Source organism: Numenius arquata, chromosome 2, assembly GCF_964106895.1.
Source record: "Numenius arquata chromosome 2, bNumArq3.hap1.1, whole genome shotgun sequence".
NCBI classification, from domain to species: domain Eukaryota; kingdom Metazoa; phylum Chordata; class Aves; order Charadriiformes; family Scolopacidae; genus Numenius; species Numenius arquata.
In genome coordinates, this window is record NC_133577.1 from 66131738 (window position 1) to 66144169 (window position 12432).

Below are 12432 nucleotides of genomic sequence, written 5' to 3' on the forward strand. Positions count from 1 at the left end.
ACTGGTGAATCAAAATTTAGTCTCATGAATGTTTATGGACAACAACCAAGAGAACAGCTCCAAATCCCACCCTTCCAAACAAATTTGGCTTCTCTTCTAAGGCATGGTCCCAAATTCATTTGGGTTTACCAATCCATGTCTAGTTCCAGCCAAGTATGAAATATCTATGTCCTCTCTTCTTTTCTCAGTCCCACTTTCTTTTCTTCTGGGAAAGGAAGGTGTTGCTCCAACTGATGATGAGAGAAATTCTTGCTCCCTAATGCCTTCAATACTCACTGCTTGCTCACACAACAAATGTTTTACAGAAAACACTTGTTGCTTTCGAAATCAGTTTTTATTCCTTCAGTGGAAATGACTGCTTTCTGGTCTGTTTTCTTTCCAGCAGTGCATGAGGTGTGTAGATGGTTTGCTGTGCTTCCAGTGAAAAGAGTGAATGTCTTTGCCTGTGGTACCTAGTGTTTCCACTCAACCCGCTGTGGTTCTCAGGTGTTCCACAGCCAGGGCTGTGTGTGGAGCTGTGAAAACGCATATAACAGGCTGGTTCCCTCAGGCCTGAGGTCTGCACCTGCTCTGCAAGCAAACTGCTACCATCTCTCTCTGTCTTCCTATGTTAGGAGGTGTCACATCAGCAGTGAGGCTTGAGGAGAGATTGAAGACCAAGAGGGAACAGTGATGGACAGGCTAATGCCAGGCACAGCGCGTTCAGGAAAGGGTGAGTTACGATATCTCTGCAGCTGAAGTTTAATTTCTTTTGACAAAAGGAGGCCAGGGGCTTTGCTGCTGCCTCCCCACTGAAACTACCATCTGCAGGTACCTGCTCTAATTTGGTTTGTTTGGCTGAAGCAAATCTGACTTTGTAACACGGCATTACATTCAAAAAGCCCTTTCTTGGCTTGGGCACCATGGTGGCTGCAAAGCAAGCCTGGCGGGTGAGGGAGAGCTGGGACTCTGACATGATCCAGCACATCCAAGGCTGTGCCCACATGTTCCTCAGGAGATGGGGGAAGCTCACATCTGCCGGTCCTGCTTTCACCAAAAGCTGTGAAGAAGCTCCCCGAAACACCACGAGCCATGGCTCACTGGGCAGGGACTTGGTCTGGCTTCTGCGAGACTCAGCTGACAGCAATTCCAGCAGAGCTCCATGGTGTGATGGGTGATAATGATTTTCCTGTTCTGCACTACACGCTCCCTGTCCTTGCAGGTCTGGCCAGTGCAAGGCTGCACTCACTTCCATAAATACAGAATGGGTTTTCTAGGGGGCGCAGGCAGCACAACATTTTCACTGGCTGCTTATTATCCCAGACAAGAGTCTAAAGGAAAAATTTCTGAGACAGATGTGGTTTACCTCTCCTCTACCTTATTAGGTGCTAAATAAGAGGTAATCAGGTTCACAGAGCAACATGGGGAACAAAGGCTTCCTGGCAGAGGAGAGGAATCAGGGTGCTCTGTCAGACCCGTGGCTCGCTCTCAGAAGGGATTCCCATTCACATCACTTGGCTTCAGCTCAGAGAGGATACCTTTTTCTCAGGATGCCTCCAGCCTGCTTGCAATCCTCCACTCAGCTCTCAAACCCTCCTGGGTTTACCCAGCAAAAATAATTTTCTTTCTCCATTTTCCCTCTCGCCAGCCTTTCCAGTCCTCCTGGTGCCACTGTCATTCTCCTTTAAGGGCTGAAATAACCTGGTGGGGGTCTTACTGCCTCCTCCATGCTCCTCTAGTTCCTGCTTATCCTGAAATGTGATCTTTAATCATAGCCTATTGGCAGGACATTAGCACAGATGTAGATGGGACCACAAGCAGCAAACCCAGCAAAGATGTAAGGCAGAGTGTTTTCCCTCCCATCTGTATGGGTTAAGGGCTTTGGCAGATGAGCTGCGTTAGGTTTAGCCGTGATGGGTTATGGATGTGATCACCTGCTCTAAGGAGACACAAAGGACCTTTAAAGAAGGTGAGTTTTGCTAGTAAGGATTGAAATGTGTGGTATTGCCTGGGTAGTCTCAGCTCACCTGAGCACCTGGGAAGCTGGTGCAGGGTGATGGCTGGGGTGAAGCAAGCCCTTGTGTATGGGCTGAGGGGTACAGGGGGAACCCAGGTCACCAGCCGCCTTGTCTCCACAGTGCTGAAAGCCCCTAAGTGTACTTTAAGCATATTTAAACACTAATTTAAGCATACCTAGCTCTGCTTTCACACAAAGAAAGGAGTTGGTAAGTGAGAAGGTGTCATTTTTGCTGGCGGTCTCTGGGCAGGATTATACTTTAATTCATTTGGGCTCCTTGCGTTGTGCCTCTGAAAATGCTGCTGCTAATGAGGCGATGCTCGCACAGCCGGCAGCTCCTGCACGCTGCCTTTGAGAGAGACTTCTCTGTGCAAATTGTCTTGGGCCCCAGAAAGAAAAAGAAAGGGGAAATAAAGGCTCCACACAACCACTTTTAGAGAAAATGACAGGATTTGCACGCTAAGCAACCAGTCATTCGCCTGTGGCTCCTTTCCTTGGCTGGTGGCTGGTACCCAACACTTCAAATGAGAAGTATCCCTCTCCCTCTGCCTTTCCCCTCCACTCCAAAAGCCTGACCCACAGCCAGTCGTGCACCTGCCCAGCGACACCATGGTGTCTTTTGGGGTGATTCTTCCTGAGCCCTGCCTGCCCTGTTCCCCCTTGGCAGGGCTGTGTTCTTGCAAGCCTGGCCCTGCGCAAGGGCTGTGTGTTGCGTGAAGAGGCAAAATAGGTTTGGCAGAAAATAAACCCCCTTGCGTTCTAACACTCCTCACCGAGGTGGGAGGCTAGGGGCGGCTGGGTTTAAATTCTGAGTGATGCCCAATTCACCACTATCAGTCCAGTCGCGTTTAATATATTTTAAACTATCACGATTCTGGATACACTAATAGTGGACTGCACCTTCAGTCTAGTTGTGCTCACGAACTAGCACAGCCGCACTTCAGTGTCTGGTCGCGTTCAGTGAGAAACCGAAACGGCTAGCTACTTAAACAGTGCAGTTTATTTAAGCAACAGATATAAAGGTTCTTATGGTTTGCCGGTGATAAGTACAGTCTGCAAAGCATGTGCAAGTAAAAGAAAAAATGTTAATGGTACAAAGCATGTTAATGGGCAAAGTTACAAACAATACAGCCTGGTTATAAATGTAACAGGTAACCCTCTAGAGAGATTTCTAAGTTCCCCAAGGAAGCACTCGGTATAGTCTGAGTCTTACCCACAGGCGTCCCTATGCGGGGGAAGAAAGGCTCAGCCTGTCGACTGGTCCCGGGAGTCAGAGGCAGTCCGTGATGGGGTCCTCCCTGACTTGTTTACGATGGTGTCTTCCCTAGCATCCCCCTTTTCTCGGGTTATTTTTATATTATTTTTTACTTTCAAGGTGGGATTTGAGTGACTTTAGTCATAAATACCTTTATTATGATTGGTGTAAAATTCTCTCGCCTCGCATTTAGGGGTATAGTTTATGAAAGATTCAGGGCGCAGACTCAAGGAGGAGTGGTCGCACCTTGGAGGCAGGTAGCCTTTGGGCTGGAGGTGTGTTTTGTTATTATAATGACATTATAATGAGCAAAGTTCGCACAAAGGACAGCATTTCATCAAAATTTGACAGACTGTTGGCTCAGGGTTGCAAGCATGCTGCTTATCACTTCCATAGGATCACCTTGTTCCCATTCTGCTGTGTAATCACAGAGCTTGGCCGTGGAATCTTCACTCCACTCCATCCTCCGTGTTGCTTTTGCAAGCAATATTGTTCAGGGAGTCATAGATGTAGCGGATTCCTTGCATACCAGCTGCTGCTGTGTTCCACCCTGGAAATGTTTCGATTTTATACCTTTCCTTAATGTGTGAACAATGCTATATATTTTTAATAAAAATTATATTTTAGGAATTATTCCACACCGTGTCAGGCAGGGCTGTGTGAAAGCAGGAGAAACTCATGGACAGAGACCCAACCTCTCTGCCACACGTGGCATGCTGGATCTCTGCATCCTCTGCAGCCAACCCTGCTCACGGAGATGATGGAGACCACTGTCTGACTGCAAACACGGCAGGCGAGGGATGTGCACAGTGCCTTTAGCATGGCCTCTTAGGTACTGCTGCAGCCACCCTTGCAGGAACTGCTGCAGCAATATGGGTGCAATCAACCCCATGCAACCCACTCACCTGCTGCCTCCCCCGCATTTTTTGGCCCCAGGCCCTTTGCCTGCACTCCTGCTCTCCTTCCTACTCATGCCCTTGGAGCCTCTTCTCTCCCAGCGACGTGTGTTTTTCCAGTGGCTCTGGGTACCCCCCCCCCGCCCCACACCCGCGACATGCAGGGTGTTGATTTGACTGGACGTGAGCTCAAAGCTCATTAAGGGCTCATCGATATGGGCAATGAGGAGCTGCGTGGGGTGAGGCAGGGGGAGAGGGGCCCCGTGGCAGGAGGGGCTCATAGCTCCCCTCCGCCTGCGGGGCCAGGTCAGTATGTGCCTCCCCCAGCTGGTGTCTCCGTGAGCAGTGCCGTGCACCCCAAGGACCCACAACCAGCTGGCACCGTGAGGTAGGTACAACCGCTGGGACAGCAGTGTCTGGTCTTGGAGACGTGAGCGCTGGGGTTGGAGAAGGGAGCATTGCAGGGGTGGTGGGGAAGAGCCACCTGCCTTCATGAGCGTCCCTGGGGAAGGGCTGCTGCAGATGCTGAGCTCTCTTCCATCCACAGTGGGTTGGATGTGGGGCTGAGGGGCTTAGCACCTTGAGGACAAGGCAGGATGAAGGATGGTTTCTGCCTCCCAAAAGGTGCTGTAAAGGTGAGAAAAAGGGGGCAGATCTGTCTGCCTGTTACTCAACTGGGGAAGCGTGGAGCAGGCATACTGCGCACAGCAGGAGCAGAGGTTGTCTATGCTTTACCGTCAGCTGCACCACTGCTATGCCTAAATTTCTTCAGTTGCCATTGCCACTGCCATCACAATGTCCTCTTGGTCAAGAAAGATGCCAGTTGCTGGGAAGGCAGTGTCCTTCCCAGCTGTCACCAGCACGTAGAGCCAACTGGATTCCCCTTGCTGTTATTGGGCAGCTGCAGCAACCAGCCTCCACTTCAAACCCCCCTTATCCTGAGCAAAAGCCCAGGCTGGGGAGGGTGTTTCTGCTGCAGTGGAGAAGCAGGGCATGAGCCCCCTACTCCCATCTGGGGAACCGGTGCTGCCAGGCAGGGGGAGGGGGAGGATGGTAGTCCTGGAGCAGCACCCAGAAGTGGTATTGGGGGTCTGAAAAGTGGAAAATCTCTCACGGTGCCTTTGGGCTGGAGGGAGATGTAGCAAGCTTAAATGATGGCTCAGTAAAGATGCTGTAACAGCACTTAGGTGAACCCCCATGCAGTTTTCCCTGGGCAGAGGTCTCCATTGCGGAGGACTCTGGGGACAGGCTAGGTGACATCCAGAGGAGAGGAATAGGTACAGCTGCCTCTGCCTGGAGCTGGGGCTGCCCTTCCCAGCCTTGTGCGCTGCAGTCCCATGAATCAGCCCAAAACCCAGCTTTTCAGGCTCTTGGCACCCGTTTGCAGAGGTCCTGCAAGCTCTGTCAGTTTCTGGCAGTGGAGCTGAGCTTCCCTGCCTGTGCTGGGGTGTTTCAGAGGGTTATGTCTGTGCCCTTCCTTCCTATCTATCTCCAAAAGACTCTGACCCTGAAGGATGTGCCTCACTCCCTAGGTGTAGCCCCCCCCAGTCTCCACAGCACTGGCAATTTGGCCAAACTCATGCATCCCTCCTATCCCTCCCCTCCTACCTTCTCCCTGCTCCCCAGCCCATGAGTACTGCTTGGAGGAAGAGACAGCCGCAGCTTGGCTACCAAAGGCTCCCCAGTTTGCTGGTGACCTTGCTGTGGTTCTGTCAGTGTTTGGTGGACACCCTTGGCACATTTAATTGCGGTTCTCCTCCCTCCAAGAGAAGCTCTGCCACACTTTGGGATTTTGTGCTGAGGAGAACAAAAAATCAGGCTGAAGACAAGCAGCTGCAAATGTGTTTTCTTCTGGAAAAACTTAATGGGCACAAGGAACAAACAACCGATGTCCTTATACGGGGGATGGACCTCCTCATGATTCTGGGTCCTGCTCACCAGGGATACAGCAAGTGAGAGCTGTGTCTGGCCCCTGTGGAGATACTCATGCAGCAAAAGCTGTCCCCGGTACAGGCTGGCTGGCTGAGCCATGGCTCAGATCTCCAGAGAGAGCATAGGGCTCTCAAGGCATGGGGCCAACAACCTGTCCTTCACCTGCCTTATCTCCTGATATCACAAGCCCCAGAGGGGAAGAGCTGCTCATTCTGCATCGCTGTATAGCACTTAGCACAAGAAGTAGGGAGAGGAGAAGGAAGCTCTGAGTGTTAAAGTAGTAGAGCTAATAATGCCCAGCTAGTTGCAGGCTGATCTTAGACAGCGGGGGATGATGCCCTTACTGGGTAATGAACACATTTTATGGGCTATTGCAAGGAAAACCTCAGCCAAGGGGCTGCTGGCTAACAATGCTCGTGCGTGGTTCCTGCAGAGGGAGCTGGATCTGCCATTCTCTATTTTCCACCCCCAAAAAAGCGTATGAGCAAGTGGAGCCTCGCAGCAGCCTCAGGGCTCTGGGGCATGATTATCTCTCCGTTTTCATGGAGAAGGAGAACAAAGAGTTTGGCATCTGAAAGTGGGACACAGATTTCCTCTCTGGCTTGGCTGTGCTGCAGCAGGAAAATGATGTTGAACTCAGTGTGGTGAGGCTCTGGTCTTTCTGAGAGCTGAATACCTGTGCTGGAGCGGCACCGGGCAGTTTCACAGGTGCCATGTTTTGGATGAGCTCTTGGTGACTTGATGCAGTGCTCGTTCGCTGCCGTGACCCTGCCCAGAAGGAGCGGGGGGAAGGTCTGCGTTTTGTCTCCTCCTTCTCCCATCTGTCTTCCCCTTTGTGCTTTCAGCTGAATGCAGCAGCAGTAATGTTCGAGGCAGTGCAAGGATTTTACCTGCTCATCTTTCTCCAAGAGCAGCAGGTACTTGCCAGTGTGGAGCGGGCTGGACTTGTCTGTGCCCTGTGGATGAGTTTTGTCCCCAGCTATGAGCTTCCCATCCACAGGGGCCATGCAGTGGCCAGTCATTTGCTCCTCTGCCATGCGAGGTGAGCAGAGATCGCTCCCCTGCCATGCTGGACACTTCAGGGCAGGCTCTGGATCATTCTCAGACTTGTTTCTGCTCTTCCCTTGTCATTTTTTTTTTTCTCCTTTATTCAGTCTTTCATTATAAAATTGTGGCAACAAAGTCCAAGGTGACTTTCTTAGGTGAAGCTCATCACTGTCCATTGCAAGACCAATTTCACCCAATTTGCTCTGTTTAATGACTTCATTAAAAAAAAAAAAAAAAAAAAGAAAAAAAACTAAAAAACACCCCAAAACATATCAAGCCCAGTACAGCAAATAACCACTGGCATTACTTGAAATGTCTTTGGAGATGCAGCAAATCCAGCTCTGTGCGTATGGAGTTATTATTTCCTCCCCCTCCCACCCTTCACACATCGCACAGCTATGCCTTTTGCACAGCTATGCCTTTTTCGTCTCTCCCGGCGAGACGGGGAAATTTAGCCCTGTGAAGCACACAGTCCCGCTGGAGGATGTTGCTGCAGCTCAGGCTTTGAGCTAAAATCTTAGGTTGGAAGCGCGGTTTTGGTAAGGTAAGCACTGCTGGGAGCAGTATCTCGCACTGCATTGGCTGCGCTGTGACACTGCAGCTTTTCTGGGGCAAAGAGTGAAGGGTCCAGCGGGGATGCCTGCCTGCACCGTGGTGGTACCTGGGCACTGTGCTGGGCTGCAATGGAAGGGACCAGAAGATATAAGGCAAGTGAGAAATTTCAGCTGGAAATGCCCTCTATGTTCATTTTCAGGCACTTCTGTCCCAGCAATGTTCTTGCTGAAGTCACTGGAAGGTTTTTTTTTTCCATTAGCTTCCCTGGAGAGGAATTGCCCCTTAGCAAGAAACAAGGCAGGCAGAGGAGGCCAAGGAATGTTATTCCTGGTCTGTGCGTACAAAAAAGTGGAAAAATATATAAAAACAGCAGCTTTTATCCTAGAGGAGGAATAGTGAGGGTTTTTTTTTTTTCACTCAGCAGAACTAACGATACCTGCTTTTCTCTTCATAATGTCCTTTGTCCCTCTACCTCTCACGACAGGTCCCTTATGGCATTGCACTAGTCCCCCACACCACCCCATTCTCAGTGATCCTGACTGTCTTCCATATCTCCAGCTGCCCTCCTAGGAGCTACCTCCTCCCTCCTCCCTGGCCCCATGTGGGTGAAGCACAGCCTGCAGCCAGGGGCAGGATCTGACCCCGCTTCCCCTGCAGGATGAGGAGCCAGAGGAGATTCAAATGGAGCCAGGGAGAGCATTGCAATAGCTGTCCCGGGCCTTCCTGCTTGAGTAACACAAAAATCAAGGTGTCACTTGGCAAAGCGACCATGCAGCACGCTGCAGCCAGTGCCAGCAGCTCAGCAGTTCTTACCTGTTTTTTTCAGGGCCATGAGGGACTGCCACAGCCCTCCCAGGACCATGGCCGAGGGTTGCGAGATGTGTTCTGGCCTCATGTGGATGTCCTGTTTGTTTAATGGTTTACAAAACATGGCCCATGCCCCACCTTGCCCCCTCTGCTCATCTGGATAGGGTTGTCGTGTGGTGCCAATTGGGAGTGACACGGGTTGCCCAGGGCTGCTGGTGGAGGAGAGAGGTTGGGCAACAGCCACAGGTCAGACCCAGATATCAACAACCTAAATCTCATGCAGAAGGATGGAAAAGGACAGTGGAGTTGGAGGCCACTCAGCAGCTCCATCACCAAAGAGAGCTGATTTATTGTCTTGTGCCTTCTGTGAGTGCTGGTTTCTCCTGTTAGCAGGCAATCACCTCTCTTCAGAGGAAGGGAGATGAAAGGTTGGGTGGCTCTTGGCCGGCACGTGGAGAAGGCTATGAAACACAAGTCCCTCTGTCTACTTGACCTAGCCGAGCAGGACAGTGACACTTCAGCCCAGAGTGGGTTCCATGTGGGGCCAGCACCCCACTAGCGTCCTCCAGCTCCCACATGGAGACTTTTCCCCATCGCCTCCGGCTTTCACCGACGCAGGAAGCTCAAGCATATGCAAGCAGAAAATCAGCTGAGAGTCTGCTGTGCCCTGATCAGCCGGTCACGGCTCTAAACAAGACGCGAGAGCCTTGGGGCTACTTGGCTGTCATTAAAATGGTGTGGACGGAAGGAAAAGTCTAATTGACTGAACAACAGCCTGTGCCGTGTAATTAAACTAATTGTGGCTCTACCTGCATGGGTCAGAAGTGATTTGTGTGGCTGTTAAAGCACTGACAAGTAAGAGGTGGGGAGGTGTGAAAGTATTTCTTACATGTATTTCCACAGGTAATTTTGCTGTTTCATTTCAGGCGATTTTATGCCCTTGAAATTTTTGGTTTCTGTCAAACTTGAGGAGACTGTTAATATTTCACACTAAAGCAGGGAAAGCAAAAAGGTCACCGTTGTTAGCACTTTCAGGCGGCAGCGTTTCAAGTGGAGGTAATACTTTTTCAGGGTTATTTTCTTATTTGAAGTGAGATTCCTCAAAAAAAGGAGGGGAAGGACTGTTTTCCAGAATGCGTTTCAGCCTGGCTCTGCACCCGCTGGGGACGATGCAATTGGTTTTATTGACTTGAGCAGCAGAAGACCAGGCCTTCTGCATGACTCGGTGAAACTGGGGTCACTACTTTACTGCCGGGGATTTATGACCCTAGCTTTTAGCGATTGTTTTGATAGTCTCGGCTTCAGAATATTTAGAAGAGCTGAATGAGAAACCTGCTATAGTGTCATATTTAAACTCTTTGAGCTTGTTTTCAAGTCCTTGTGAAGCAGAGCCCACCTCCAGCTTGTAGCTCTGGTCTTATTGATTATCATTTTGAGACCTTCAGGCATTTTGCTGTGCCCAAAAGCACCGTCTGCTTTTCAGAACAAATAATGTGACATGACAGAGAGCTGCCAAACCGAGTCTGCTCCTCTAGGCTGTCAGCACAGGGCAGAGTCATGCTGGAGGAGACCCATGTGGATAAGTGGAGGGGCTGATGCGTTTGTCCCAGTAGGACCACTTGTCCAGTGTGTGAGCTGATGTCTAAACGTAGAAGTTAAACACTTAGCCTGGGGCAACAAATGTCTGTATTTTTCCTGGTCAGAGCTGCGTGTCTGGGGAAGGACATGGCGTGGCCGGGCTGTGGGACAGGCATGAGCCCTTCTGCCCTGATCATCTGTCACTGTAGGAGACAGGACAGTAGGTGGGATGAACCTTCAGTAGGTCCTCTTGAGTGTTTTTCTGTTTCTTGACTGTGGAGAAATCTCTATAAATCTAGTTTATTCTTTATGAGCTGGAGATGAAGGACCTCACTTCTCAGGTAAGAAGAAACTGCTAGTATGGTCTGCTGCTCCTCTATCATCCTACCCCAAGTATATGAAATATGAGGTGTGATCATCTGGCTGTGGCATCGCTCCAGAACTGTGGCAGCAAGAACAGGGAAAAGAGCATGAGGAGAGAAGGATATACACATTTTTTTTTTAAGATAGCAGCTTACCTACTGTTTCTTGTCTCAGAAAAAAAAAGTGAGTCAAAATGGCTTCTGCTGAGCCTAATTCATTATGTCTCCAGGCATAGCTAATTATCCTGACTTAGCCCAGCTCTGAATTCTTCCCAGGGGTTTTGGTGCTATTTCTTCTGTTTTGATTTATAAATTGTCTTTATTTTACTTTCCTCCTACACGTTCTGTATAATCTTTTTGCTCCCTGCCTTACTGAGGAGCCAGGAGGTGGTGTGGCACTCATATCAGAAGGTGTAGGACAGAAAGGGGATCCGTCAATCAAAGCCTTTGCTTCAGGTGCCCAGCAATGCTTTCTTCTGGTGTCTGCCTCATGGGCCCTGTGAAATGGTCTTTTCTCCCCAGAAGGTGTTTTTGTGCTGCCACTTACTTATGAGCTTACCTGCAACCATCCTTGGGCTAGAGGAGCTGTGAGGCTTGGGGCTGGCTCCATAGCTCAGAGGACTTTGGCTCCAGCCTTCATCCTGCAGCAAAGAGTTTTCTGCCTTCTCCACTGCCATATCAGAATGAATTACAATTATTTTCTGGTTCAGACATTCCTTTCACAGTTGACACAGTTTTTCTAGCCTCAGTGACAAATTCTGGTGGGGAATGAAATCCATCTGCTGTAATCAAGGGATGTCAATTGTAGTAAGCAGGAGCTGATACTGCTGTTGAGCCTGGGCTTGGGAGACCATCTCTGTTCGGGACGTTTTAGAAATGCTAGTTAATGAGTCCCCCCAGCACCTCATGGGGCAAATGGGTGCTGTTTGCTTAGGAGACAAGACTGCCAAGAGAAAGCGGCTCAGGTAAGGCCAGCTTTAACAGCTAAAGCATGCCACTTCTTCATAGTGTTGCTTTGTTTCCTGACATACCCACTTGTTTGTTTTGGTTGTTGGTTTTTTTTTCTTTTTATGTGAACATCTGGGAATGTTTGTCAACAAACTTCTCTGGGAGACTGTAGCACTGGTGCCCCTTGCAGCCCCTGATGGAGGCTTAAATTCAGCTTTGTGTAAAATTGGCTGAGAACTGGGTAAGAGCCAACACCACACCAGTCCCAGATGCTGTCTTCTGCACTGGTGGAGGGCAGATGCTGAGTGGAGAGGATAAAACCAGGAAAAGTAGGGAGTGATACATCCTTGGAAGAGTCCCTCTACCTCCAATAACTTGCAGCTCAGGGATTTCCTGAACGGCAGTGGTAGCTCCTGGTGGATTTGCCTTCCATTATTTTTCCTCTTGATTTCCTTTTTGAAGTCATGTAAACTCTTAGCATGCAGTGTATTCTGGGGTGGGGAGTCTCACTCCATAGCTGTGCATTTTGTGGAGTATCACCTTTTGCTCTTTTTGAACCTACCACCTGTTGTCTTGGTTTAATCCCCCATAGTTCTTGTGTCAGAAGGGGTGAATACTCATATTCTGTGACACTGATAGGTTCATATGCACCTGTCAGCCACCTCTTCCACAGGATGGTGGATTCTAGTTCATTTAGCCTTTCCTCACATGGAAGACATTCCACAATTTTGACCATCCTTGTGGCTCTCCTCCATGCCTTTTTCTGACTTTGCAATTGCTTCTGTAAGGTGATGGGAGAACTGCATTTAGTTTTCAAGATGTGAGTGCAATATTGTTATAGACACCGGTGTAATAACGTAGCCTGTTCTCGCTTTCTTTATGAATTGTTTTGGTGTGCTGGTTATATACTTTTTAGGGCTTAAAATCAATGGAAATATTAATGAAATTTTTAGTCAGACTCGTCCTCAGGACTTTGGAGACCTGACTTGGCGAGATTTCAGTGGTTCACAGGCTGGCTATAGTCACTAGCAAGCATCGTCTGAATACACCTGGCGA